The sequence below is a fragment of the Pollachius pollachius genome (assembly GCF_949987615.1).
Source record: "Pollachius pollachius genome assembly, chromosome: 19".
In the NCBI taxonomy this organism is placed as follows: domain Eukaryota; kingdom Metazoa; phylum Chordata; class Actinopteri; order Gadiformes; family Gadidae; genus Pollachius; species Pollachius pollachius.
The window spans coordinates 9,098,200-9,125,881 of record NC_136952.1 but is presented as its reverse complement, the minus strand read 5'-3'; the positions used below and the strand labels follow the sequence as shown (position 1 = coordinate 9,125,881).

At 49.2% G+C, this 27,682-nt stretch overlaps 1 protein-coding gene across 1 annotated transcript in view; it reads left to right on the top strand.

The window, feature by feature from the left end:
* The window catches only part of LOC307090595 (zinc finger MIZ domain-containing protein 1-like), a 106,865-nt gene that overhangs the window by 11,306 nt on the left and 67,877 nt on the right, over positions 1-27,682 (top strand). The window contains exon 2 of the mRNA XM_079757326.1: positions 13,545-13,644. The gene's annotated coding sequence lies outside the window, so the exon portion shown is untranslated. The remainder of the gene's footprint in view (positions 1-13,544; positions 13,645-27,682) is intronic.

The window sequence follows — 27,682 nt, the reverse complement described above, 5'->3', positions numbered from 1 at the left end:
ATGCCGCGTTGCGCCGGCTTCAACGTTGTTTGTCAGGGTGGCGGGATTAAACTGTTTCGGGCGCCCTCGCGAGAGAATGCCGCACAATAAAAGCAGTGCCTTACGCAGCACAAAGAGAGGTCCAAAGTGCAGTAGGTCCATTCCGCACGGCAAACAATGGAGGTCGTTGTGCCAATGGAGCCAGCAGTGGTGGTGGAGGTGGTGTTGCAGTGGTGGTGGTGGAGGAGGTTCGTTGTTGTGGTGGTGGTGGGGGTGATGGTGGGTGGGGGGCTGTCCGGCAGGCTCGGCAAAACCAGCTTTACAGGAGGCACAGTGGGCTGTGCAATGGCTGCTGTGCATGTGTTGCGATTAACGTGTGTGTGTGTGTGTGTGTGTGTGTGTGTGTGTGTGTGTGTGTGTGGCTTTGAGTGAGGGCGGGAGCAGGGGGCTTGTGGGGCCCGAAGAAGGAGGCCACTCTCGGGCTGCGCGTGTGACCGTGCACGGGACATGGCCGGGGTTGGTAATGGTGGCGCACAGACCCCTCGATTCATAGGGAGGCCAGGCCACATGCTGAGGGGGCTGCGATGTGGGGGACCACAGGAGCTAGACTGGGAGGAGGAGGAGGAGGAGGAGGAGGAGCAGGAGGAGGGGGGGGTGTATACGTCCTCCAGACCCCTACGCCGAACCCCCTCGTCCACATATAAGCCCCAGCCCCCACGCCTTCTTTCTCCTTCCTATTCCACCCCCCCAGGGATTTTATTGGAGCGGCTGCAGCAGGGGGCAGGAGGGGGGGGAGAGACCCTCCACTGTCCTGACATCCCCTTTGTGTAACAGTCTATTGACAAAAAAGTTCTGTTTTTGTGTATTCGTGTGTGTGTATGTGTGTGTACACTGGGATAACGCATTGACCTCCCTCTTCCAACCCCATTGACTCAGACCTACCTGGATAGAGTCCCATGGACGAGGGCAGAGTGGAACTACAACCTTTGTCAATATTTGCCATGCTCTGCTTATCGCTGTGATGCATTCTTATTTTAGTCGGGCAGAGAGATTATGTGTAAGTATGAATGTCTCCTCCTGCTTGACGTGGAAGAGCTTTGAGAGGAAGGAAGAAAGCCCCTGACACCACCACCACCTCCTCCTGCACCACCACTACAGAGCTTACTTGCTTGTAAGGTAGTCTGTTGCGGTGCTTTACTGCGTCTCCTCTGGGACACAACACTTTGGGCGGGGGGGGTGTACTCGATGTGCCTGTGTTTGGTTTCAGATGTGACGCTCCGAGTTGGTAAATATTTAGAGAGCAAACATTTTGATAGCAGCAGTTGGATTATGGTGAAGGAAATGATGTTGGTTGGTTTTCTAAGAACGTAAATGTCGGCAAACTGCAAGGCAAAATGTTGTTTCTTCCCAACAGCCCTCCGTAGTGCGATGGATACTGAGTTTTCAATGATGTAAGCAGCTTCAGATGAGTGTATTATTTTATAAATCTGGTTTATTAATTTAGCCTTCCACTCTTTTTTTCTTAGAAAACAAAACAAGTAAAACCAGCCTCTTCATGAACTGCATCGTTGTTCTCCCTGGAAACAGCGTGTGTGTTTGTTCTCACCTTGTTGGCTTCAGGAGGGTGGGGTGCCAAAGGTGGATGTTAAACATGTCAAGCACTATCTGCCTCATTGACTTGGTCACTGAATATTCATGGCACCTTGTTACCGTTGTCTGTCAGCCATGCCGGCACACTCACACACGCACGCACGCACACACATACACCCACACCGGCAAACGTGCACGCAATTCCACACCTGCATTTGTTTTAGCTGACCACCTTGTCTAAAGGCTGAAACTTTCTGGAATCTGGTGATTGTGTCCTGTTCTTGACTTTCACCCTCCCTGTGCAAGCCTTTTTCGGTTCCATTTATTTTCCTCTGTTTTTCTGGACAAGGGTCTGGTACAAGTCAAGGTACCCACCCCCCATCCCCTCCAAAAAAAACACAGATGGGAAAGGAAAGAAGTGTGTGTGGAGAAATGGGCGGTTAGGGGGTGGGGGGGGTGGAGGCAGTGTGCATAACCCCATGTTCCGAAGTCACCACCTTCCCTCCATCCCAAAAAGCAACACCTCCGGGACAAGCTCACAGCCTCCATGGGGATCTTGTTCGCTCTTAATGGCACTCATGCGTTTCCTGAAAAAAAAAACATTAAACCCCCCCCCCCCCCTCCCAGCCATAATACAAGTATTTTCTGCTCGGCTCTTTGGACCGTTGCCTAAAGATTGCGACAAAAGAATGCCGGCAGCTGTCCCACCACGAAAAGTTGATTAACGCCTTTAGCGGGAAAGAGCCGTCCGAGGTGAAGGGATTTTGACATGCCTCACATGGCTCGATTAATCACTCGCAGGATGTTGATCCGGGAAAAAGGGATGAGGAGGACTATGACTTACGGAAGAGCACCTTGACGCAGGCTGTTTCCTGACACGCAACGCTTCGACCTGCCCATCCGACCTTGTGGGTTAATGATTATTCATCAGCGGTGCAGGATAGTTCCTGGGAGAGGATTAGCGTCAAAATTATTCCTTATTTCACTTTCTGGAAAATAAATGGCATGTTCTTTGATTGGGCAACGGAAGAGCGGGGGCCTAGGTGGCCTTGTGATTGCGGGGCCTGCTGTGCGGTGATGCGGTGCCTAATAGGTTGGGGGTGGTTAAACCAGGACACGTCGTCCACACCTCCCTCGCAGCACCTGCGGTCTATCCGAGACCACAGAAAACTCATTTTCCCCAGGACAAATCATGGAATTTGCCACAGCAAATTTGGGGTATCCCTCCCTCCTCCCTCTGCACAAATCGGATGCCGCCAGCAGACCACAATGTAGCCGCTGGTTGTCTTTCGATGGCGGGCTGGGTGGGTGTTTTTTTTTTTTTTGAGGGGTCTTGGAGCGGGGCAGGGTGTAATGATAAAATGGAACCGTTCCAGGGCAGTGAACACTCACACGCAGAAGGTAATTGGAGATCGCCACCAAAGAACACCTCCATGATGTGCTTTCAATTCCATCCCAGGGAGGGAAACCACAGCGGCCCGATTATGTTTGCACTCTTCATCCAGAGGGGGGGGGGGGGGGGTTTAGGATGTAGGGTGTGTAGGTGGGATGGTGGGTGGGTAGGTGGAGACTGAGAGTGGGGTATCAGTGCAGCTACTGTGTCCTATAAAAATGGACTCACGGGTGGAAATTGGCAGGAACATGCAGAGGAGTGCAAGTACATTGCATTTACAGCTCAGCTGAAAAAAACGAAAAAGTGCTGGATCTGGATCTAGGCGGGACCCATTACTTCTATTACTGGCGGGTTCTGATTCTATCAGCAGCACCAGAGTCGAGACAAAAGGGGCGAGTGGTTGGGGCGACACACCCCGAGTGATAGGATATGACACTCTATTTGTTATTAATGAGAGCAGTATGCAAAGTGTCAAGTTGTTGGCTCGGGGTAGTTTCTCCTTCTTTTTTTTGGCTCGAAGAACCCCACTTACAAATGGCACTTCCTTTTTTTTCTTCTTCTTTCCAATGCAATAATTTGAGGAGTCAGATTAAGTCATCAGAAACTGAAGGAGGACCTTTATTGGGCACTTTGGCCGTCTGCTCTGGGTGTGATTGGACGCGGGAAGATCAGAGTTTTCAGTGGAAAGCAGATGAATGATTGATTGCAGAGGCAAAATGCTGGGAGGACATTAATAATGAAGTGCACTTTGGGGCGCTTCATTCTGACATACAAAAGACTGGAGATTTCATCACCCCATGACCTTGGTATTTTCGGATAAAGCACGGTCAATTAAGGGTGGAATTGGCTGACAAATGTCAATTTTCTATTTCAATATCCCCTTTTTATTTTTTTCTGTGTTGATGGTATGTTAGAGGTTAAATATTGTGAGAAGTCGCATATATCATGTGTCACGATTCACAGCCCCGAAGTTGAAATTGAACGTGATATATTGCCACGACTAGTAGAAGGATTGGACAAAATACTGTCTCAAACACCATGTGCTAGCATACTCTTGCCAATAGCGCCAATGGTGACAGACAGAGGTCTACTATTCAGCCAGAGAAACTATTGCTGTTTTTCACAAGGGTTTTGCTCGTACGCGTTACTACAATTTGAACTCTTCATCCTTGAGTTGTAAAAGGACGTGGTGCCCGAACCCATAAAAGTTCTCCGGGGTGGGGGGGTTTGGATCGGGGTGGATGGAGGAAGTGGGTGGACCAGCAGGAGAGAGATTTTTTTGGGGTCGGGGGGGGATTGTTCCTCTCGCCGAGCCCGCCTCTTCTCAACATCTGCACTGTAGATCCTGTTGCTGGGCCTGTCTGTCAAGCTCCATGTCATCCTGCCATTGTTTCGGCCCCCAAATCTGCCCAGACATCCATTGTTCCACGCACAGACCTATAGCTCTGGCACAGTAGGGCCAATATCTCGGCGCCCTGTCAGGCTTGCAAAATTGAGTGTCACTCTCGTGTCATCTGTCAGCAGGTGACGGTCCCGATAAGGGGTGTGGAGATGTGTGTGTGTGTGTGGGTGGTGGGGGGACATTGTTGTGGATTCGGCTGCTTCCGTCTCGGAGAACCGCCGCCTCCAGTGTTCTGCTAAGCCTCCACCTCTCTCATTGTGCTCCTGGAAGTCAGTGGAAGGACAATGGTTAAAAAAAAATAACACACGCGAAAAAGAACCGAAGCTGCCACGATTCGGGAGGTTTGTGATGGTTGTAAAAAGAAAACGGGATCGAACAGCCATTGTTACTTGAACGCTGGATTATTTAAACAACGTAGATGGAGACCATGCATCTTAAGCTGTAGACCCTCGTCCTCACTGTCTCAACCCTCACAGAGGGGGAAGCTTTTGCTCGGAATGGACCAGGGAGGGTTCCTCTGATGGCGGGGCCTGGCGTGTCTACATGGGCTCCGCTTTCCAGAGGAGTTTCCTCTCGGCTCGTGGGAAAGCGACTCTTGCTGTGAGAGAGAGAGAAAAAAAGAGAAAGCCCTGACATTATTTTTCCAAATATTGTTTGTCTTGTTACATGGTGAAGGGGCAATGAGCCTCCCCAGTAAAGAGGCAGGGAGGGATGGGTGGAGGAGGAGGAGGAGGAGGGGTGGTCTGTGGTTGTTTCCTTCAATGGTGCTGTGGAAGGATGTCGTCTTGACTGTATTGCCTTCTGTAGCGTGGGCTGATTGCAGGGAGCTCTTTCACACGGGTCTAGATGTGCTCCTCCGACTTGTTTCAGGGTACTGCCCACGTTGAGTTCCCTGAACTGTGTGTGGAGGGCTACGGCTCAATGGCCAAACAGTGAGGTTGCTCTGCGGGCAACAGTTAGTTCAACCTTTCAGCTTCGAAAAAGGAAAAAAAAAAAAGATTTTATTTTTCCCCTGTGAGGCGGCCACTTCAACACCAAACAAGTCATTTTCCCCCGGCTGTGTGCTCAGTGCAGTCATCGTGATAACATTTGCGACGGAGCCGACAAAGAGAATAATAATCTTGTTACGTCTATTGATAAAAATTCATTGATTGTTTTTTATTTTAAAAGGCACGGCTTGTGGCTGACCACTCATTAAAGATGACATGAACACGAATTATCGTGTCAGCGTAATCCCCCAAACGCTTCATTCTACTCTAACAAAGCATGTGACGAATTAAAATCGAATCGACTTAATTTCCTCTGAAACAAGCAGCAGCGTTTTGGCTGTGCGTCACCGGGTCAAGCGGGAAGCCATTATTATACCATGTAATCACAACACTGTCAGGGTCTTTTCTGCTGTGAGTCTAGGCAGCTATTAGGATAGAAGTATTACACTACGCACACGATCGGCAATCAAATCCTTAAAGGCACTATAAGCGATTTTTATTTTTTAGAAGAAGTGTTCAATAGCTCTATATCCCGACAGCAATTACTGATATAGAATGTTTGGTCAGTAGCATGGTCCCTCTACTCTGTAGTAAACAGAGAAAAACAATGGCTGGGAACCCGTTCCCAATTGATCCAATCAGGAAAGAGAACTCCAGAAAAAGGCGGTCCTCTCTGAGCGTTTACATTCATGCAGGATTTCAGTGTTTACTAACAATGGCGGAACAGGCGAATGTGACCATTGTTGTTACCGGTGAGGAGAGAAGGAGGAACGGGAGGGCCAACTGCATAAACAGACAGGAAGTTAGCGACAACAACATAGCTTAAAGGAAATTTAAGGATGCAGTCACATCCCTTTTTCCAGCTAAATTATCCTGTTTTAGTTGGAAAACCTCACATTAAAGACGCCGAAGGATTATCACTTCTCAATGTTTTGCATGTTGTTTTTTAACAGTCTAAGAAGTCATCCTTGCTCAGTGATTGTCTTTGATTTGTGTAATTGTCTGAGTAAGTATCTGGGTAGTAAATTGATTTGTTTGTTGCTGTATGCGTGTGCGTGGGTGCGCAGTAGGTGTGCACTCACATTTTTCAAGCCACCGCCAACCAGTATTAACTCAATCGCTATGAAGTACTTTCAATTCAATGAATTTGTCTTTGATTGATGTAGAAAGAGCAAACAACAACAAAACTGAACCACTAACAATGCACCGCAAACTGACGCAACTTCCAACCTCTTTTTTGCGCTCTTCTACGACTGTGAGCCGGCAGGGACCTCACAACAATTTGAACAATTTTGAGTGCTGATCCGATAAATATTGGGATTCTATAAATATTGTAAAATACAATTTTATGATCCACTAAGATTACATAAACGTTTCTGTCTTTAAAGAGGAAAATAAAATGTGTCCTGAATCAACCTGACGATGCAAATTTTACACTTGACGCTTAGTGAGAAGAATAGCGCTTATGGGAGATAACCTCTCCACTACAAGGCCCCGGCTAGCCAGAGATCCCATCTTCCTTCCCGGGGCGGGTTGTCACCACGTCTATTAGCAGCGAGGCTAGGCCGCGGTGAGGGCACTTAGCCAAGTTTATGACCCAAGTGGCAGAATAACTATGATTTATTCTTGTGCTTATTATACCTGTGTGGTTCTCTGCTGGTGCGAAGGTTTTCCATCCAGCCATGTAGTGGATGGTATAGCACGAGAGAGATGGGTGATTAGTGGAGAGGTGGAGTGTCTTTATGTTAATGTGTGTGTGTTTATGTGTGGGTTGTGCTAAAATAGGCTAAATCATGGAGCAAAAACAGAGGGGGTGGGAGGCCGCGTAATTAATTGGGGCTTAGGACGACTTATTGATCGAGGTCTGCCACCGAGGCAGAATCCTCCTCCAATCAGGCGCGAGCTCTGGACGCACGTCGCTGCGCCTGATTGGCTGATTGAGCTTGGCCGCATTTCTCTCTGGCCACACCCTCCTTGTGTCAACCCCACCTCACTCTCCTCCGTCTCTCTCAGCACACATGGCCGGTATTAGCCGATTTCCTGGAGACCACTCGAGGATGCCTACTGGGCCTACTTGTTCATGCGTGTGTGTGTCTCTCTCTCGCTCTCTCTCCCTCTCTCCCTCTCTCCGCCGCCTCACTCTCCGCAGATCACAACCCTCCCGCTTAATGCATTATAATGGTTGACCATTATTTACGCGGGGGATAAACAAAGAGCAGGCGAGGGCTTGATGGAGTAATCTACTCTCAGAGTCATTAGCCATTGAGATGGAGGAGCTGGTGGGAGCACAGCCTCCCCTTCCCCTTCCCCGTCTGCTCGCGCCTCTCGAGTTGAGCCGCTAATGGAAATGGCTCTCATTAAGACACCTTATACTCCGCCAGCGCCCGAGATCATGAGCAATCGCTAATTGATTGTCGTTAGTGTGTTCGCAATGAGACGCTCTGCCTGTTTTCCCCCATTTGTTACGAACGCCTTTGTTTCCCTACCCTGCCCCTGGCCTGACACGCACGCAAACTACACACACACACACACACACACACACACACACACACACACACACACACACACACACACACACACACACACACACACACACACACACACACACACACACAACACACCAACCTCCTTCACTTCATTATTGATGTTGCTGTTGTCTCTCACTCGCTCTCTCTCTCTTTCCTGCTCTGGTTTTGCTTTCCATTCTATACCCCCCCCCACCCCCCCAGAATTGTCCGCCTCAGCTACCGTGCGCTGCCACGTGCGCTGTTTGCGATGGCATGCCGCTAGCTCCACAAATGATCAGTCCTGTGTGAATATTTTGAAGTGCGCTCCCTGTTAATGTCTGTAATGAGAGGTGTCGGCGTACCACACACGTTCTTTTGTTCAGAATCGATATTCCAGACACCCCTCGCTAATGACGGATGAATGAGTCTGGATGGAGGCTACACAAACACGCCACGGGCAAGCCGTTGCAGCGAGAGCGAGAGGTCTCTCGGTGACGCAACGCATGGTGGGTTTAGAGAATTCCAGGCGATTTCCCCCCAGAACCAACAGATTGCATTCATCTTTCCTCATAACCCTGTGGCCACCCCCCCACGTCCCCACCGCGCCTCAGTGTATATTTGTCCAATTCCCCGCGTCTCCTTTCTCCTTATTAGCAGAAGGGGGAATGGAGGGAAGTGAAAGAAGAAGAAAAAAAAAAACGATGAAGTGAGTTGAGGAGGGGGGCGGTGGGCGCTCAACATGCAAATCCCCCGGTCCTCAGCTCTTTGCTGCGACGGATCAAGCCTCATTACACACCCCACCCCGCTATTGCCATTGGCTGGAGATGATTACCCCATCTCTCACTGGCCATCATGCTCCCACTCTCGTCCTCGCTCTCTCGTCTCATACATATACATTGGGAGGAAGGTGGTCTAGTTTGAACTAAAGTACAATCTTGTACTTTGCACCCCCCCACCCCCTAACGGTTATCTACAGCCGTGACTTGTGGTTGGTTGCTACCTACCTAGCGTTGGCCCTATTCTCCGTAACAAAGGGGGGGAATGAAAGCAAAGCATGTTTTCTCAGGTTGCACCTGAAATGAGATGCGCTTTATGGAGAATCGGATGAGGGAGAAATCATATTGGAAGCGTTCATCCATGGTCGCAGCGCATTAAAAAGGGACGTTCGTGCCTCTTGCCGCTCGCAAACGGCAGCCGTTGTTGTTTTGGTTGAGGAGGAAGGGTATACCTTACGCCATTGATTCCTTGTATTTTTCTCAGTGGTGTGGCCTGGGAAGATATGTAATCCAGACAATTAATGCCGGAGGGCAAAGTGGTGGACCTAGATAACACACTGGGAAGGTATGCACAGCTTGAAGTCAATTACATGCATTTGCATAACGAAAACACCTAATTGGTACTTACTGGGATGCTGAGCTGAAGTGTGTGTGTGTGTGTGTGTGTGTGTGTGTGTGTGTGTGTGTGTGTGTGTGTGTGTGTGTGTGTGTGTGTGTGTGTGTGTGTGTGTGTGTGTGTGTGTGTGTGTGTGTTCGGGTGTGTGTGTGTGTGTGTTTGTGTAAATGCAAACTAAAAAGTGCTTACACCAGTCGGTGTGTACATAACCACACTGAGCCGGCCTATCTAGCCTCTGCATGCTGCATGGGATCAATACAGACCAAGGGTCTGGGAGGTAATTGAGTTGGCCTTGCATTTTGTAATTCTATTACCGATCTAGTTTACTATTAAAAACTAAAACCACCAGGATACCCATATTTATCTAGACATGTGTAAAACGTCGAGGATTGCCTCTGCTGCAGAAAACGGCGATGCCTTAATAGTGTAAGTGCTGAGAAAGTGGCCAGTGCATCCCCAGTATTATCTGGATACTAAGCAGTACTTTCTTGTATAAACATTTTCTTATTTTCCAGTGTAAAATGCTAAAAGCAATACCTGCCACTTGCCTGGAAATCCACAGGAGATCTCTATTTCCTCTTATTATCTTCAACTTGCTGCTTCACGGGTTGTGTATCCTTTGAAAGGCTGTTGAGATTGCTATCGGGGGCGGGGGCTGGGGGAGGGATTCTCTTATGTCTTGAGTATATTAATAGAGGCTAGCACCTGAGGAAAATTTAGCACATCCTGAGGCAGCCCAGCACCGCAGAAGAGGAGTACCGCCGGGAAGAGGTCATCGCTAGGTTACGAGATTCAGAGCCAGTGAATTTATAGACAACACTGTGGTGTAATTAAAGCCATGCCCCTTATTTGCTTTGCGCTGCCTTTGTCTTTGAATTGACCGCCTTTGAATGGCTCGTCTCCAAGCTTGTTATTAGCAATAAAGCCCATGCGTGTTCCCTTTTTTTTTTTCATTGGGGAAACTGGCAATTTGGGCTAATGGGCTTTTGTGGACACTAACGAGAAGCGGCTAGTGCTAACAAGGTGCCGCTAACAAGTCGACGTTAACAAGTTGTCGCTAACAAGTTGTCGCTAACAAGTTGGCAATAACAAGTCAGTGCTAACAGGCGGGCACTTACACGTTGAAGGCTAACAAGTCTCAGGCTTACAATTCGACGCTAACAAGCTGAGGCTAACACGCTTACGCTAAAAGTCTGCACCAACAAGTTGACGTTGTTATTGAGGGTAGATTCAAGTCTAGACACTGCGTGTCGTAATGTGTCCACGTGTGCACATCTGTGCGGAGCTGCAGAGCTGCACTTCCTCTTTGAAATGCAAACGTCCCCTGGTGGTTTGGAGCCTCTAGAGAGTCTCAGCAGGGGGTCTGCCTCGGGGGCAGCAGGCCACCCGTGGAGCTGGGGAGAGCAGGGGAGAGGGAGAGTGCTCTCCCAGGCGAACCCGCTCCCCAGGTGTCCCCCTTGGATGCCATTATCCAGCCACAGTGGGGTGTCCCATCCCTTCCTCGCCTTCGCCTCTTGAAGGAGACAGCCACCTCATCCCTGGCTCCCGTTCACACCTTTCTGCCTGTAATTATTCAACGTTTGGACCCATGTACTAATTCATTTCGTTTAATTCCCATCCAACCCCAACGCTACGAGCGGGAGGACGGATGAGTGCAATAGAGCTCGGCTGTCTGTCGTCCTAACAGCCCGGCTTCTGAATCCATGAGGACCCAATTATAATACCTCTCGCGCCCTCTCCCAGGCAAAACCCCACACGGATAAACGTACCTCTATGGCTGACTTTAAAGAGGCAGGGAGACATGGTTTATGGCGCCGCACGGAAACAATTTGTGCCACGCCATCGTGGTTACGGTCGCCGGTCCTGACGCCGCTGCTGTTGTTTCTTTGTTACGCTGGTATCGTAGGAAGTTATAAAGATCTCACCTTGTTTTACGACGTTCTGAACAACCGTGTTACAGTAAGGAGACTGCAGGATACTCGTGTCTGGCGCGGCTCATACGACCTAAAACTGGCACCGAGCGCACTGGAACACAGAGTTCAAATATTGTACGTCGCACGCCTGCCAAAAGTTCAGCCATCGGTGTTCGAGGCAGCTATAATAAGCAAGGCGGTGTCTGATGGTATGTGTGTGTGTTTGTAGGGGAGGGGGGGACATGTTTGTAATGGCCTTCTAGGCTTCTATTAATTAAAACAGGTTAGAAGTCCTGTGTTATTAATGGTACATTGACACTGATTAAAAAAATCGCATGTCAAGAAGATCTACCGTTGGGGTCGTGATTATGTGTTGCCCTGGCTGGATTAATTTGAGTTTATGAAACACCCCGCCCCCGGTCGATGGCTTTAGTCATTTTACCAGCAATTAAGGTCTGCATTGTGTTTTGCTGTTCCCCACCAAATGGCAACTTGCGTTGGGTCGATCCTAGAAAACAATCCTTTAATCAGATAACAGGCCTCCGTCGCCCTGATTTGCAGTTTGTCGGCAGTTTATCAATTACTGCTTGTGGTTTTCATTCTGCCAGTCAGTCTCTGTCTGGCTGGCTCACCATGCAGCAGAGCCCTGTTATTGTACTTAAACAAATCAATTCTGTTGCAGAACCTCCTCCCCACCCTCCCTCCTTCTTCATCCGCCGTCATTATGAACTGTTTGCAGTGCAGAGCACATTGATTTTCACAGCCCTGGAAAAGCTGTTGATGAATAGCACATAGAGGTATCTGGGGAGAATCTGTATTTCTTTTTTTTTAAAGGAGGCAACATAGCCTCAGCCTCCGCCTCCCCCTCTCCCCCCTCCATCAGCCTCCCACTTTCCCCCCTTACCCTCCCAGAGCTCCTTCACTTTCTCTTTTCAGCGTAAAGCACTTTCAACAACGCCGGAATGCTCCCAGAGGTTTCTTACAATTATATATAAATATATATAGAGCGGGAGAGAGGGTTTAAGAAAAAAAAAAAAAAGGGTGAAGGACACAGGGGACCTCCATCTCCCACCAAATGTGAAATTACTTCTTCTGGTTAGATAGCTTTTATATATGGAGCATTAGCCCTGTGCTGTCAAGCAAAGCACAAATCTGTGCAGGGAAAGTCAGAGGTGTTGTGGCTGGGGATCAAACAAGCTAGCTCGTAGGCACGTAGCACCAGGCTTATGAACATGATACGGCCGCGGCTAACAGGATGAAGTTAAAACAAGACGGGTGTATAACAGAGAGCAGGGGTATGTGGGTGGGGGGGGGGGAACTGCCATTTGTCAAACATACCCGCGCACATGGGCCATTAAACTGTTTAGGCTGAGTTTTAGAAAGTCTGTTAGCGAGCGCTAAACAAGCAGCGCTACTGTGTTACTCGTGTTAACAATGTCTGCTTTTAAGAGAATGCAAATATTCACAACCCCTTCAGTGCTGTAAATATCTGTCGTTTGGCAACTGAGAGCATGGTTCGTAACAAAGATAACACATTGTCAAACGGAGACAATGCTCAACCAAAGCCTTTCCTGTTGCACTAGTTATAATATCACAGAACGGGTGATTAATTAAGAATAACTTAAGTCTCTGCGCTTCCTTGCTTGAGTAAACAAAGATAAGACCAGATTATTGGCCCTGACTGTTCTTTCCGAGCATGATTATTTCTTTGAAAAAGTTGACAACAGAAATAATTGCCATTATGTAAAATCATATCAATATTTATTCTGTCCCGGCCGGTACCAAGTCTTAACCGTCTCCGATCCTTTAATACACATTCAAGCAGGGAGACGTGGATGGGGGGTGGGGGGTTGGTGGGGGGGGTGATAAATTGTCACTGACCGAACCAGAAGCTACGCTCAGGAGCTGAGCTACAGTGATGCCAGGGCTCCTCTTTTAATAGGCTTAACTGTCAATCAGGGGTGAATAGTAAGCCGGCACACGAGCGTGGTGTGGGGTGGCATGGCGTGGCGGTGAACTCGGTCTACGGGCGGACGCTTAACAGCCCCTCCAGCGGGGCGGGCGGGCGGGCGTGTGTGTTGGAAGGCACCGGGGCATCTCGTCTTGGTCCGTCCATCGTGGGCGAGGGAGCGTGAAGGAGAGCTTATCCGTACACAAGGCGAGGAAAACAAAAGAGAGGCATGTATCCTGTTGAGGCCGGTGCGAATGGAAGCCCCCCCCCCCCCTACACCCCAAGGAGCTCATGTGCTTGGTTATAGCGGTACCCTGGTCGTTGAGGAAAGCCTCGAGAAATACCCCTCACCGGTGGCCATCGCGATCATCTCGCGGAGGGTCAATTGATAACACGGTGTCCCTTGTTTTTGTTGTCGTTGCTTCCAGGGCCAGAAGAAGTGAGCTGCTGGAGTCGTCCTCTTCCTGGTGTGTGAATGGGTGGGGGGGGTGCTTCGCGCTGAGGTACCCAGGATTAAGGTCAACCCAAGTAAGTGGACATCTCAACTTTATTCCTAATGTTGTGGAACGGCCTGTGCCTTTGGAGGGGGGGGGGGGGGGGGGCTCTCCCTCTGTCCCTCTCTCCTCTCTCCCCTTCTCTGATGTCCCTCGTCCCCTCAATTAATTTCTAGACAGGCTGCCCTGCCGGGGCTAATGAACATGTCACCAATTGCTCTTCTGGGGGAAAGTGAAGGGGGGATGGGGTACAGGAGCGGGGATAGAAAGGGGGGGAGTAAGAGCGGGGGTACTTTGCGTTCACTGAAAATAGATACGAGTGGGGAGGGTGGCAATATCTGTCACCAGATCGTTTTTCCAAAGCTGCAACATTGCTTGTTTACTTGGACATACCGGGCCGCACCGTGCACCGTGTTCTTGCCAAGTGTTTGGTTTTTCGTTTTTTTTTTTTTGGGGTTCAATATGCAACCGCGACACTTTGTGTGCAGCCGGTGGGTGGGGACGCTGGGTGTGAGGTTTGTTTGTGTGTGTGTGTGTGTGTGTGTGTGTGTGTGTGTGTGTGTGTGTGTGTGTGTGTGTGAGAGAGGTTTGACTCACCTCACAGAGCAGGCCGATTTCATCAGCGGCTCCCCGGGCTGAGTAACGAGTTGTTGAGATGTTGCGTCTGTTCGGGATTTGCACAGAGGTTTGGTCATGGGGCGTGGTGGTGGGGCTGGGTTACATGAGAGCAAAACTGACAGCTGTAGTTTCTCAACGAGAACCCCACCGAGGGCTTACCTAGAAAGGTGTACACGCACAGTGGAAAAGGTCACGGAGGCCCACCCGTAGCAGTGAAAAAAAAATAGATAATACCTCCCACAGCCAGAAGTGCAAACCCGTGTTGCATGGGAAACGTGTGGATCAGTGTGTCACCAAACACACAGTCGGCTGTGGGATGAATTATGTCACGAGGGAAGGGGACGCTGTAATTGGTCTGTCTGTTGTATTATACAATACAGTGATGGCTTAGGAATTACATTTGGAATTGGGACATCGCACCCCCGCAAACATGTGCACGTGTGCATAATAGATAAGAGTGGTTAATCTTGATTAGGGCAGTGTGAATACTGAGAAATACTCTAGCCTGACAAACATCTGCCCGGCCCATGGATGAGTGGGATTAAGCAAGGCGATTATTGTAGAGATGTCAGGCGAGGTAGACAGCCAGCCAGGGCAGGGCCAAACAGTGTGAGGGGGATGTGACACGAGCAGTGATGTGACATGAGTGGCAACCGTACCACCACACATCTCTCTCTGTCTCTCTCTCTCTCTCTCTCTCTCTCTCTCTCTCTCTCTCTCTCTCTCTCTCTCTCTCTCTCTCTCTCTCTCCCCCTCTCTCTCTCTGCATGTGACACACTTGACTCCAACCTCTTGTTTGAAGGATGCTTGTCCTGTTTTCACGCGAGACCCGTCGAAAAACAAACCATCTCAGAGGTGAAGGCTCCCTTTACTGCGCTCTGCAGAAAAAGGATTTATAGTGCTTTTCCTAGGTATTTCTTTTCAATATGACACCCAGTCTGCCTCGTTGCACTGCTTTGGGGATGGCACGTTACTAGAATACTACACGACTCTGCCAAGCCCGGTCGTTTCTCAGCTTCCACTGCGACTGCCACGACTCCTACACCAATGCATGTCCTAATGAATAATTGCTTTCCTCTGTGACATGTTCGGGTGAAAAGGGTGGGAAAGAAATATCCCCTTCCTGTCAGTGGTCTCCTTTTTTTCATTCTTGTGTTTCTCGTGCGATCTGGAACTGATAAGCACAGGGCCCTCCGGCACTTGAACAGGAAGGACAGACAGAAAGGGAGAGAGAGAGAGAGAGGGAGAGAGAGAGAGAGAGAGAGAGGGAGAGCGAGTCTGACCCAGAAGGCTCCTGGCCTAGTCACACACATGTTCACCCAACCCCCCCATGCAACCCCCCCCCTCCTATGCAACCAAACGAGAAGAAAAGGCAGAGACTCCTGATCCCCGGACATGCTAGTATAGTATGTGTGTGTTCATGATCTAACCCTGCACGCTCTGGGATTAGTAAGTGTAGGCGTGTTGGCAGCACCGGAGCGCACAAAAATAACAACACGTTTGTGGTGTGTGCCGCTGATCCCGTGGATGTTTGCTTAAACACGTGGCTCGATTGTTCAATTGACTGGCGTCCAGTTCAAGTGGGAGCACTTTGCTGCACAAGTGCAGGGGGGTAGCCCGGCGAGAAGTTGTCCTTCATCTTCGACCAACCCCCAGCACCAGCCGCTGATAAGCTTAGCAGGGCTATTGTAGCATTTGTGTATATAACGGTTTCCTATAGCCGAGCGGACGGGCTGTGGCGTATGGAAGACAGTGCGCGCAGACAAAGAGCAGATGCAGATTTGTGACACATGGACTGGAGGCGCGTGCTCTGCCAGAGGATGGAAAAGCACTAGCCGGCAGTGTGATTGTTGACATCATTGAGGCCAGCAGGGAGAGAACACAGTGCTCGACGCTGCAATGATTTATAAAGCCCGGACTGTGTTTTTCTTCTTCTTTTGTAATCAATTCCGGTATGTCAATGCGTTGGCATTTCCTCGGTAACTTCTTGTCAGCGAGTGTCGTAAATGTGAAAAGCCACCTCCTCTTTCTTTTTTACTCTCCTATTTCAGTCTTCTTACCTCCTCCTCCTCCTCCTCCTCCTCCTCCTCCTCCTCCTCACGTCTCAGTAGACAGCTGCTGTGAAGAAGAAGAAGAAGAAGAAGAAGAAGCGGAGGGGGAGGAATAAGGGAGGGGGGGGGGGGGGGGTGCTTTGGGAATCTCAGGCATATCTATTTAGGTCAGGGCTCCGGTGGAGACGTTCCGGGGTGGTATTCTACCCCGGGAGAAGACGCCAGATAGCGGGCCGGTGTGACAGTTGAGTTATTAGGCCATTAGTCACCAGACAGAGGTGGATGAACATGGCATCTGTCAAGAGAGCCTCCTTACAGATAGCCCTGCGAAACCTACTGCCAGGAATCTAGCGTTCCTCCAACCACCACCACCACCACCACCACCACCACCACCACTCTAGGAGCGAGGAGGAGGAGCAGAAGGAGCTGGAAGAGGAAGAAGAGGCTGGGAACAGGGCCAGAGTTATCCTGCTTGCTCTCTTAGCTGCTGTTGATGACCCCGGCATGCTGTCCTGGGAACAGTGCAGCAAAACACAGAGAGGCAGAACTCGGTGTACTGGACTAAAAATAGACATGGCGTCATCCCCATGTTCCTGACTGGCTCTTTCTATCTCCCCCCCCCCCCCCCCCCCCCGCTCCTCTCCCTTACTGACACGCAGATACTCACTCACACACACAAATACACACACAGACCCACACACAGATGCACACCAACACATGAATGCATGCACGGACACACACGGTGCATCAGTGCTGGCAAATACCTTCAGAGAGCAGTGCTGCGCCGGTGATAGTCGGTGGCATGCCAGAACCTGTTTACCAACTGACAGGAGGGATCCTGCTGCACAAAGTGGGTTTCCAACACAGATGTTACCCACAGCTATGTCTGATTCGTTCAAACCGACGCCAGCCAAGAGGGAAAAAAGGAGGTGCGAGGGATGGCCTGTTCTTCTATCAACCCTCGCTAGTATTCCAGGTACCGTCTTCAATACTGAACGGTTGGCGTCGGACGTGACGCCAGGGACCGGACCCCCCCCTGAACCGACCTCACTGGGACAAAAGACTCCCTGATAAAAAATGAAACAAGGGAAAATCACACAAGGAGTTACTCACTTCCGTTTGATGCTAAATTAAAGTGATAGCCCCTGCGAGACCGCCAGCGATGGATACCATGTCAATTTCCTGCCCGTGATGAACAGCCCTAATATGCCACGCTTCAGCGGCCAACAAATTAATTAATGCCTCGGCGTAATATGTTTTAAGAACACTTGGCATGGAGAGACGCGGCTGGCTTACGAGCCGGTCTACCCCCATGCTGTTTCCTCATGCACAGCTTGAGAAGCGGCTACATTAACCAAGCCTTTCTTCCTTTGACGCGTAAAAATGGTGCTATATATGTGGCCATGTTTCCCGTATGTCGCCGGAGAACACGTACCAATGGTTAGCCTTGCCGCGGTTTTGTCGGAGAACAACATCTTTTTGCGAGCCGCGTGACCTTGACGTCACCGTGCTAAACAATGACTCGTAAATGTTTCACGGGCCAAGGATCGCTGTAAAGTGAACGGGGGGCGGCAACAAGGGTGTTGCTTGTCATTGCTATTGCCCTGAGTCATCGGTTGATCTGAATATTGATTCAGCTGTGTTAAATATAAAAGAAACACCACGCCTTGGCTCTTGTTCTCACAAAGTGTTCATCTCCACCCCTCCAGCCCAGTTTGGGCATCAAATGACCCTCACGAAATGGAGGGTAGAGAATTGGGAAGAGTTAAGGGAGCTTGAAGTGTCCAACAATTCGTCCAGGCTGGCTTTGTGCTCCCCAGTGATTATAACAATGTTAACGTTGGGTGATTAAATAATCAGTAACAAGAAACCGTGTATTCATGTGCCGTCCCTCTCGGTTCACAGCCATGATGATGATGAGGGTGGTAGAGTGTAAGTGAGTGCAATTGACAACAAGGGTCTGCGGTTCCTTAGGGAGGACCAAGGCCGGCCATGCAGACGTGCTAGGCTAGGCAGACATGCTATGTACGCGAGAAGGCAGTCTGGTGGACCGGCTAAGAGGGTGCCCATGAAAGATTCATGCACCTGGGGATCTTTAGCAAAGGGAGTCAGAGAGCAAGCTGAGCCCATAATGAAGTAAGCTGGAGAAGGTCTTTCAATAGCTTTGTTAGGGCTTTCATGAGATTATCTGGTAATACACACGCGCGCTATGCTCACTCAAGCACACACACGGGTATCTGAAAAACACTACCACACACACAAACACACTCGTATTAAAAAACACTCACACAAACATAAACACACAAACATACAAACGCACATAAATGTATTTAGAACACTAAATATTCTCTCCCTCTCTCTCTCTCTCTCTTGCTCTGTCTCTCACAAACACCAATATATATATATATATATATATATATATATATATATATATATAAAAGCTCTTACACATATGCCTAATTGCTTTTCCCCCCCAAATTAACTAACCAAGCATTGCCATTGGGCACTCGATAAAACACCGGATTTTAATTTTAAACATAGTCCCTGTCTTAGAAACGGTACTTATGTACGGATCGCAGGGTGAAAGGGTGAGGAAGAACGAGAGGGAGCCACCGAGTGGGAACAAGATGCAGATAAGGGGAGGAGGAGGAGGGGGAGGATGAGGAGGAGGAGGAGGAGGAGGAGAGGGAGGAGGAGGGGGGGGGGGGGAGTGGGGGGGGCAGTGTGAAGACTGACAGCAGCAAGCCAAGGAGGAGAAGCGCGAGGAGAAGCAATATTTAGACAGCTGCACGTGTGGCGTTGTGTAACCCTGTCAGTGGTCTGGGGCCAGAGGGGGGGGTGGGGGTCATATTTTAGTGTCTCTGGCCTGGCTCCTGATCCCCCCTACAGCGGGGAGACAAACACCAGCCGTTGTCTCTGATGTCGGGGGGGCCCACGTCATACCCGAGGGCCCATAAATCACACCGGCCCCCGACTCACCCGTGTGGCTCACAACAATGGACACACACCTGCCAATGGGGCGGCTGTTCACGTCACGAGGGGGGCTGTGTGCGTCTTTGTGGGCCGTCCGCTTGTGTGAGTGTGTGTTGTGTTGTGTTTGTATGAATCAGGGAAATACCCCCTAAAAAGATATACACATAAAGAATGAATTGGACAATTCACAGCTCAGTGGCAAGTGACTTTTTACCTGTGTATCCCACCCTCCCGCCCTTCATGCTCCCACATTCACTGTGGATGGGAAGGGAGGAACTGTGTTTGTGTGCGCGTGTGTGCGTGTGTGTGTTTGTGTGTGTCTATGTCTGTGTCTGTCTGTGTCTTTGTCTGTCTGTGCTTGGCTGTGTGTGTGTGTGTGTGTGTGTGTGTGTGTGTGTGTGTGTGTGTGTGTGTGTGTGTGTGTGTGTGTGTGTGTGTGTGTGTGTGTGTGTGTGTGCGTGTGTGTCGCAGCGCGGGTCACATGTCTGCGGTCCGGTGCTGGACTGGCCCCGTGCCTTCCCCTGACCAGGAGGTGGTGGACGGGCCAGGCAGCTGACTGCTGCGATTCACGGGGGAACTCAACCCGCGGGTTGTGTGGCGGTGCGGCACCACACAATGGAGCGACTCAATGTCAGACGACACACACGCACGCGCGCACGCACACGCACACTTCTCAATCCAGAACATTTCTTAGCTGTCCTACTGCGAAGGCTGCTGTTTGGTCGGTTTGTGACATCCTTTCTCTCTTCCCCCATCTATGAAGACATCTAATTTCTTTCCCACCCTGTTTTGACGGAAGAGTTGAACCCTCACACGTTCTTTTCCTGTTTGTGTTTGTGTATGTGTGTATGTGTGTGTGTGTGTGTTTGTGTGTCTCTCCTACTCTGTATGTAATAATGCTGGATGGAATATAATTGGGATACTGATATAAAATGGGCCCCGCACGCTACAGGGAATAGCGGGGAGAATATAATTGCCGTTCCTGCCAGGGATTTTTTTTCTGTTCCGTCGTCTACCAGCCCCCCCTTTATTTCAAACGTGCTCTGGAAGACACCAGACTTGTGTTTCCTTCTTCTTCTTCCTCACTCTTCAGTCTTTGGATTATACCCCGGGAATGGTCCATGGGCTGGAGTACTTTGGATGGTCGCAGCATTTCTCTGCAGTCTGTCAGGGGCCAGGGAAAACATGCCATTAGCAAGACACTACCTGTGGTCCCGGATTGCTCCCCCTTATTATCGTTCATGATAATAATCGTCACACAACAACAGCCGATTCCTGATTGCGGGTCGGTAGCGGAACGCCATCCTGCTACACCTAATACCCTGACCTTCCTTCAGCCAATCACACGCCATCACCACCTTGCTGCGGCGGGCGTAGCACGCTCTCTGCTAAATTAATTATTCAGATTGGCCGCTGGAAAGCATTGCCAGCCACCGTGTTGAACAACATCTATAATGGCTTCTTAGCGAAGGATTAATCGCCGCGCGAGGCCACCGTCAAAGCTGACACAACGCAGACTGTCACATGTAGGTGATATGTGCACGTGTGTGTGTGTGTGGGTACATGTGTGTGTGTGTGTGTGTGTGTGTGTGTGTGTGTGTGTGTGTGTGTGTGTGTGTGTGTGTGTGGGTACATGTGTGTGTGTGTGGGTACACGTGTGTGTGTGTGTGTGTGTGTGTGGGTACATGTGTGTGTGTGCCAGAAAGGCAGGCACGAAGGCATACATCAGAGACGAGTTCACAGAGAGATCAGGAATTATTTATTTATCCGGTTATTTATTTTTAATTTGTCGTATTAACGACATCCGGGGTCATGTGTTGCATTTCTCTTGCCGTCTCTGTTGTTATCAGCGCAACATCTTAAACATGTTGCTCCAGATTGACATTAAAGAGACAAATAAGTAATAAGACGTCGTTAAATATTTACCACGGGCGGAAGCGGGGGAAATAAAATCCCCGGAGTGGCTTTTTAAACAGAGTTTAGAGGCCTTCCCCGCACTATTTACCTCCCTTCTGCTGCTGTTTAGCTTCAACCGCAGTAGGAAAAGGGCAAACATCCACAGAAATCCACCGTCCTGGTTTCCAGTGACATTTCACTAGGGTCCGGAGAATGCTGGTGTGTCTCTGTACTGGTGGTGGTTTAGTGTGACCAGATGCAGAGTGATAATCTTATTGTGTGTGTGTCTCTGTGCTGGTGGTGATTTAGTGAGAATCTGCTGGTGTGTGTCTCGGTGCTGGTGGTGTTTCAGTATGATCAGATGTGACCAGATGTTTTGCCCGTGGGTAATTGAGTGATTTGCTGTACTGGGTGTTCTAGGCTTACAGCATGATTGACAATTCCAACAGATTGAGTTAAGGGTGGCAGTGTGTGATTTGTTTGATAGAGACAGAAGAAAAAGAGAGAGGAATCTCTCTAATTGAAAGTGAGTGATGTCTTTCATCTACCCTGGTCTCATTGATCACAGTGTAGGTCAGATTGAAGTAAAATAAAAAGGACAATGAATACATTGGGATTATTAGAGGAACATGGCGCAGTAATTAATTCAAATATAGATATTATTTGTGACTTTTATTGACGGCTTTATACAAAAATCCAGCTGAAAGGTATTTAAAATCATTCTAAAGCTAGAATACACTTGCAGTGCGGAGTGCAGAAGAAAAATAAGTATCCAATTTACATCATCCTCTCAATTTATAGTGTAAATGGCTGTTTCCTAAACGGTTATGCACTTACCCTATTTACATTCTGTAATGTAAGTATAAACATGGGGTATGCGTGCGGTTTTTAAAACGGTCGCTGCTTTCAAGGCGGCGTGCGAGGGAAGGGCACGGATGATCCAGCACAGCGGCGCAGGTTTGTGTCTCGCTCGCGTGATCGACTTTGCAAAGGGGTGGCAAAATATCCTGCGTACAAAAAAAAAACGAACAAGAAAAACCAAAGAAAATAAGTGCTGAGCAACAGCAAGGTGTGAGGCACCGAAAGGGTCTGCATCTGCACTAGGCTAACAGAAACGCACGCAGGAAGAGCGCCGGAGGCCTAACCGCCGCCGCGGAGCGCTCGGGGAAGCCGAGAGCCGGGCAAAGTGAACGGGAGCCGGCTGCTGTTCATTCAAAATATAAAAAACGAAAAAGTTTAAGAGAAAATAAAAAGAAGACAATAAAGGGAGAGTGCGAAGCGACAGCAGCATCCAGCAGGTATTCAGCGGCGAGAGATAGATTTAGATGTGTCGGCTGTTGTTGTTTTGATGTTTTCCCGGTGACCAAATGTTCCTATCATGTTGGATCCCACCGCCCCCTTGCCGCCAAGCAGACATCCAAACAATCCGCTCTGTGTGTTTCCCAGTCACATGCGATGGGAGCACAGGAGATCCAGCGTCAGCCTGTCCTGGCATTTCCTGGGGCTTTGTAAACAAACATACGAATGCACGCACGTGGACCCACTCACACACACATACAGGCAAACACACACATGCAACCACACACCAGACACACACATGCGCGGATACACAAACACACAGGCATGTACACCACACACACACACTTTCATACGCACACACACATGCACATACACGTATACACGCACACACTTGAGCACACACACTTAAGCACACACACTTTAGCAGACACATGCATACACAGTACACCCAAACAAACAAATGATGGTAGCTAGAGTTGAACATACTAGTCGAGTTATCTATCTATCTATAGAGAAAGATATTTTAAAGGAATTCTGGAAAGTCAAAAATACACACACACACACACACACACACACACACACACACACACACACACACACACTCCCTGCAAAGTCGTCCCTGTTTGAGATATAACAAATAGAAATGGATGTAATACACTTCGACGTCTCTAAAGAGGAAGTAGGAACTCTGTTTACAGGGATTCTCTGCATTCAGACAGTGTTTTGGCATAGGCGTAAAATAGAGGCAGATTGAAGGGAGTTTCATCACCTTTACATGATGCTCTGCTCCCATTGTTTGGCACTTTAAAATGATGTTGTATTTCTATAGACTAGCTAGTAGACCCACTCCAATACAGAAAGTGTTACTGTTTTCAAAATGCTAGAGAGTGAACTTGATTTTATGCTGTTTTGGTTCACTATTTGCTGTGTTTGTTAAGCATATAATGTTTAACAAACACAGTATTCTCGTAATATCATCCTAGTATTCTCGTAATATTCATATGATCGGTAATCATATGTCAATCATAATAACGAAATGGTTTCGGGAGTAAAACCGCATTCCTGGCTTCATTAAATCATATTCAGAGTTACTGCATGGCGTGATTCAAAACCTCTCTGGTGAATCACTTCCTAAAGGTAATGAATGATTCAGTATGTCTCTCTACATGCCCCTATCCCTCCATTTAAGGAATATTAAAATTTTCTTCCTTTTCATATTTTGGGGGCGTAATCATAGTACTAGTAGTAATATCAACAGTGGACATCTTGTATACAATACATTATGTAGTACACAGTGTTGTAATTGTATTCTTAGTAACACCTCGTTAATTTAAACCTACATAAGCACGGGGCGAGTAATCTCTCCCTTTTTCTTTTTTTTTTTGCTCACTTCTGCGTTTTTCCCATCCGACACAATTTCACGCTGTCGATACCATAATCTAAAATTCAATAGCTAACATTTACGGCGGGATTATAATTTGGAGTCTCTTGTCGCGGGATGTAGGTCAAACCGGACGAGTCCATTGCCTCTAATATTGTAATCCCCCCCATTCGTTCTGCTTCTTCCCCAGGAAACACTCACTGGGCTCCGGGCTCTTTGTGTGTGGCGCACTGCCCTGGGCATGACAGTAGCTCTTTATTCTGTGGTCTTGTTTCCACACGCGTCTCCCATTTGCATGCCGGCCTTCCTTTTTGTCCACTTATCCACAAACAAAGGGGAAATCACATACTTTGCTTTATTTTCTGCCCCCCCCCCGATGAAAATGCTAAATCTCTCGGTCTTGATAAAAAAAAATTGATAGCAGTAAGTATGACCCTGCTAGTCACAAAGCAGGTTAGTGGGGTATCGCTTCCTGTGTGTTTTATGGGGACGCATGTGTCTGCTGTTTGTGGGGGAAGGGGGGAGTCCCCAGCCCTCACGCGTAGTCCGGAGGCAAGGCAGGCCGGTGTTTATGGTTCTAAGTGGGCTCCAGGGTCAGGCAGATATACCCCTGTTAACCTCACTGGGGGTCCTGCTCAGCGCAGCAGTAGGAAGTCATTCATTTGACCCGTCCGCTGATACGACTCAAGGGTTAACGGTGGTCCGTGTGGCCTCCCCTTGTTGATAGAGGAAAGACACTGGGCTTTTTTCTTTTACTCCTGCTGCTCAAAGGGCGTCTTCACATGTGGGCTGTTTTAGCAGCTGTCCCCTGCCAAGGGATATTTGGTGCCGTATCGTTCTTGGCTCCTTTTCTTCCAAATGGGTTTTGTGCGACCATGCATGAATATGAAAAATTGATTTGTTTATACATCCACTCGCACGTAATGGATTTCTTCATTTTCATTTTCATTTTTCTCGTTTTCTTTCTCTTTTCTTTTTGTTCATTGTCGGTTATAACCAATTCGCTCACCGAGAACCTGACTCACCTCGCCGGGGGAGGGGGAGGTATGAACGGCGCCCCCTGCATGTTAATATCCTGATCCTACAGCGCCGTCCCTAAGCGCTATAACCAGCGAGCGAGATCACCACCACCACCACGCCATCAAGCTGGTTGTCCGTTGTGGCGGAGGAGCCCACCCCCCCCACACCCCACACCCACACCCCACACCCCCCTACATGGACCACCACCACCACCACCACCACCTCCACAAAAGTCATTACGCCAGATCAATGGTCCCTGGAGAACGGGAAGGCTGAAACACACGACACGTTTAAAGATGGAGGAGTGAGTGGAATCATTCAAAAACATACAGCGCGAGGTGGGGGCGGGGCTGGGAGGGGTGGGGGCGGGGCTGGGAGGGGTGGGGGCGGGGCTGGGAGGGGTGGGGGCGGGGTCCAGACGGTTCACTGGGCCGAGGTGCATTGCGCAATCCGAACGAGAACATGGGTGTGACAGAACAGTTGTCCAGCATGTATCACCCTTCTTTCTCTCTTTCCTTCACAATTAGCACTATGCAATTTTGTCAGGGGAAAAAATATGATTATTCATAATTAATTCTCATCTTTAATTAAATAACATAATAATTAACGGACTGATAACAACACACATGTAGTTAAATACTCTGTTATTCCCAAAATAGTATCAACAATACAAATTTCAAACTCTGCCCGGAACGCGCCCCCCCTGAGTAGGATTAACGTTTAACCATGTGGGAGATGTGTGTCCGCCATGCGTTAAATCACATCCGCGACCGCCTGCATGTCTTCGTCATCGGCCTACGACTTAATCCAGTCAGCCCGCACGCCCGTGTCTGGATCTTCGGCTCAGTGCGGCGGCGTGCCCCCCAGTATTCCTACCCTAGTGCCCCGCTCTACTTCTCATCCCCAATCTCATCTCTATACTGCGTGATTTTATTCAATGAAAGAAAAAAAGCTGCTGAATTCACAAAAATAAAGGAGCGTCCGGACATTTTCTTTCAGGCTTTGTTTTTTGGGGGTTTCGGCTTCTGCAAGAGGGCAAAGGCGACCTATTTCCTTGTGCGTGTTTTATGTTTTTTTCTTAGTGTAGGAGATTGTGCGGAAACGGTTGTGCTGCCGTCTGTCTGCATGGTTGCACGGAACACGGAGCTATGTGGCGGGATAGCTCGGGGGGGTGGGAGTCGGGGAGAGAGGGAGGGAGGGAGACGGTCTGTGAAGAGAGAAAGAGGAGAGGGCAGGCAAATGGAATGGGGGTGGGGGAGACTTGGAGAGCATTGTGTGTGTGTGTGTGTGTACGTGTGTGTGTGTGTGTGTACGTGTGCGTCTGTGTGTGTGTGGTGGTGTGTGCCTCTCTCTAAATCGCCCTCCTCCCTATAGGAGCTGGAATGCATCGGGGGGGGGTGGAGATGGGTGTGTGTAGGGTGGGGGGAGTGGCCTGGCGGGGTGACGTCACCCTTCTCAGACACAACGCTCCTCACATTTCCCACTGTTCAGGAAGGCCCTGTGGACTCCATCCAGGTCAGGGACGTCGGCGCCCCAGGTGGCCCACCGGGTCACCCCACTGGCACCCTCCACCCACCCTCACTGCCCAGGCACCCAACCATTAGAACTAGAACCCACACAGACAGCGACCACCCTGGTTCCCAGATGTTCTCCTCTCTCTCTGTCCATGTCTCTCTGTCTGTGTATGTCTCTCTCTCTCTGTGTCTCTCTCTCTCTCTCTCTCTCGTGTACATTTTGGTGCGGTACACACATCAAACTTAGTTCCAGGATCACAACAATGTGTCAACATGATTAGATCTCACCCAGTCGCCATGTTAATCTGTGAAAGGAGACAGTTTGCCTCCCAGCGTATGTGTCGTTGATATGTATGTATGTGTGTGTGTGAGTGTGAGTGTGTGTGTGTGTGTGTGGGTGTGGGTGTGGGTGTGGGTGTGGGTGTGGGTGTGCGTGCCCAGAAGTAGGTCATTGATTTGGGACTTGGACACTGATTATGTGCTGGCCTAGAAATGGGCTATAATCGGTGCGTTCTCTCATAGCCAAACTGCTTTTTTTTTTTTTTAAGTGCTGCGTTATTTCAAGGTCGAGACAACAAGTCATCTTACAAGCGTTCGCGGGGAGGCATGAATATTTTACATGCCTGCAGTTCAACCAAAGGCGGGTTTTTTAGTTTGTAATTTAGTTCTGTTACCCACTGTGTGCGATCACTGGGCTGCAGCCGCCACTACGGTGGCATTACGCATGCAGCCATGTGTTATGATATGACTGGAGGAGACTGCAAGTGTCTGGCTTATCGGGCTGATGTGTGTCAATCTCTATCTGAGCATGCCCTGTTCTGTTGTCTGGGCACATTTCCTGGATGCGGGCTCCATGTGTTCCCAGAGATGCCTTTTGAGCCAATAATGTAAATATTCCGGGGGTGCCTTTGAACAAGCCAAGGCATGAGGCTTGTCCTCATGCTGAGCCGCCACTGTGTGTTTCTGGAGAAGTAAGCACTTGAGATGATGTTTGTTGGTTCGAAGAAGGGAATATGGTAGGTGGCTACTAGCATTGACAGGAAGTCTTACGGCTAGTGGGGCTAGCCGTAAGAAACTGCCGGGGAATGAGCTTTCTGGGAAACCTCTTAAAGGTGACGCCTGCGCATTGTCTGTTTTCTTGTTATTATTAAATTAGCTTGTGATGGATTCACTCACTCAGGCTGGCTCTCGTGTTTCTCTGACATTCAGAGCAGGACCAGCAGTGTGGAGCTTTGAAGCTGGATGATATACGGTTGGGCTTGAAAGAGAGCGTATGTGTGCGTTTCCTGTTTGCTAGCTTTGCCGTGACAAGCCCACACT